Here is a 2904-nt window from a genome sequence, read left to right on the forward strand (position 1 = left end):
CAGGCTGGTCTCGAACTCCTGAGCTCAAACAATCCACCCGCCTCGGCCTCCCAGAGAGCTAGGATTACAGGCGTGAGCCACCGCGCCCGGCCCTAACTCTCTCTTTTAGCAAGTGCAGGTTATGGGCCCATAGAGGGCAGTGCCCAAGCCACAGAGCATCTCATTGGCAGAGGCAGCAGGATCTCTTGATTCCCAGACCATCCCCTTCCCATCACATCATGAGGGATGATGAGTCAGGCTTATTTCTTACACAGGAGGACTCCGGCTTCTGTCACCTTGGAACTCTGTGTCACTGACCTAGTTGATGATTTATCCTCTCTCCAGAGTCAGAGTGTTGGCTTTTGTTGCTCATAATTAGTTTGCCCTGAGACAAATAGATTTTCTCTTAATGCCTTATCCTGGTAAGAGGGACTGGAGATACTGTGATTGCTAGAACCTCAGGATTACAAAACAATTACAAGCTTCATTTGATTCTCTTAGAGTGAGGCCCAGAGGGAAATAGATGTTCTTAGGATCACATGGCAGTGTAATCAAATGGAACACATGTCTCCTGGCTCTAGGTTGAAGATACCTTCCTCTCCATCCCTGAGACAACCTATTATAAGAGGTAGACAAACCTGGGTTGTGCCTAGCTTCTACATTTATTAGTTTCAAGGCCTTTGCTGAGTTATTTTAACCTCATTGTACCTCAGATTTTTGATCTGTAAAATGGAGATAATCCCTTTGTAGGGGTTTGAGATGGAAATAATGTATATAACGGGCTAGCAAGTGCTCAGTAAATGTTAGATTTCCTTCCCTTCTAAAATTCTTCAGCGTGCTTTCTAAAAAGATTTTTTTCATTGAGGTATAATTTATATATAGTGAAACATACAGATCTTAAGTGTATATTTGATCAGTTTTGAAAATTCCTCTACCCATGAAACCCACACTTCTATCAAGGTAAAGAACATTTCTGTCACCCTGGAAAGTTCCCTCATATTCTTTTATAGTCATTCTCCCCCAGAAGCAACCATTAATCTCATTTCTATTGTCATATATTACTTTTGCCTATCTAGTACTACAGATAAATGAAATATCATATAGTATGTACTCTTTTGTATCTGACATCATTCAGCATAATGTTTTATTCATTGTCTTGCATGTATCAGTAGTTCATTCCTTCCGCATACTTTTAATTTTGAATGCCCCAGTTATAGTTAAACTATTCCTAGTAGTGCCATGAAAGCACGAGGGATAAGCAGGAGAAAAGAGAGGGAATATCAACGGATTGGGAAAGATGGGTTCTAGTCCTGGCTGTATCAATATATAACCTTTGGAAGCCATCCTGAGCAAAAAGAACAAAACTGGAAAAATCACATGACCTGACTTCAAATTATACTACAGAGCTGTAGTAACCAAAACAGCATGGTACTGGCATACAAACAGACACATAGACCAGTGGAACAGAATAGAGAACCCAGAAATAAATCCACACATCTATAGTGAACTTATCTTCGACAAAGGTGCCAAGAACATGCAGTGGGGAGAGGACATTCTCTTCAATAAATGGTGCTGGGAAAACTGGATATCCAGATGCAGAAGAATGAAACTAGAACTCTTATCTCTTGCCATATAAAAAATCAAATCAAAATAGATTAAAGACTTTAAGACCTGAAATAATGAAACTACTAAGAGAAAACATTGGGGAAACACTTCAGGACATTGGTCTGGGCAAGGACTTCTTGCATAATACCCCCAAAGCATAGGCAATGAAAACAAAATTAAACAAATGGGACATCAAGCCAAAAAGCTCTGCACAGCAAAGGAAACAATCAACAAAGTAAAGAAACAACCCACAGAATGGGAGAAAATATCTACAAACTGCCCATTTGACAAGAGATTAATAACTAGAATATATAAGAAGCTCCAACAACTCAATAGGAAAAAATAAATTAATCTGATTTTAAAAAGGGCAAAGTCTCTGAATAGACATTTCTCAAGACAAGACATACAAATGGCCAGCATGTATATGAAAAAATGCTCAACATCATTAGTCATCAGAGAAATGCAGGTCAAAACTACAAAGAGATATCATCTCACCTCAGCTAAAATGGCTTTTATTAAAAAGACAGACAGTAACAAATGCTGGTGAGGATGTGGAGAAATGGAAACCCTTGTACACTGTTGGTGGGAATGTAAATTAGTGTAACCACTATGGAGAACAGTATGGAGGTTCCTCAAAAAACTAAAAATAAACTACCATATGACCCAGCAATCCCACTGATGGGTATATATCCAAAGGAGGGGAATTCAGTATATCAAAAAGATATCTGCACTCCCATGTTTATTGCAGCACTATTCACAATAGCCAATATTTGGAATTAACCTAAATGTGCATCAACAGATTAATGGATAAAGAAATTGTGGTACATATACATAATGTAATATATAGCCACAAAAAAGAATGAAATCCTTTCATTTGCAACAACATGGATAGATATAACTGGAGAACATTATGTTAAGTGAAATAAGCCAAGCACAGAAAGACAAATCTCACATGTTCTCACTCAGAGGTGGCAGCTAAATATTAAAAAAATTGATGTCAGGAAGATAGAGAATAGAATGATGGTTACCCAGTGGCAGGGAGAGGGGGGATAAAGTGGGGATGGTTAATGGGTACAAAATTATAGTTAGAATAAACAATATTTGCTAGCACAACAAAGTGACTATAATCAACAATAAGTTAGGGTATACTTTAAAATAACTAAAAGAGTAGAATTGGAATGTTGCTAACACAAAGAAATGATAAATGCCTGAGGTGATGGATACCCCGATTACCCTGATTTGATTAGTTCACATTGTATGCCTGTATCAAAACATCACATGTACCCTATAAAGATACATAACTATTATATACCCATAATA

Source organism: Propithecus coquereli, unplaced genomic scaffold, assembly GCF_000956105.1.
Source record: "Propithecus coquereli isolate 6110/MARCELLA unplaced genomic scaffold, Pcoq_1.0 Scaffold235, whole genome shotgun sequence".
NCBI lineage: Eukaryota > Metazoa > Chordata > Mammalia > Primates > Indriidae > Propithecus > Propithecus coquereli.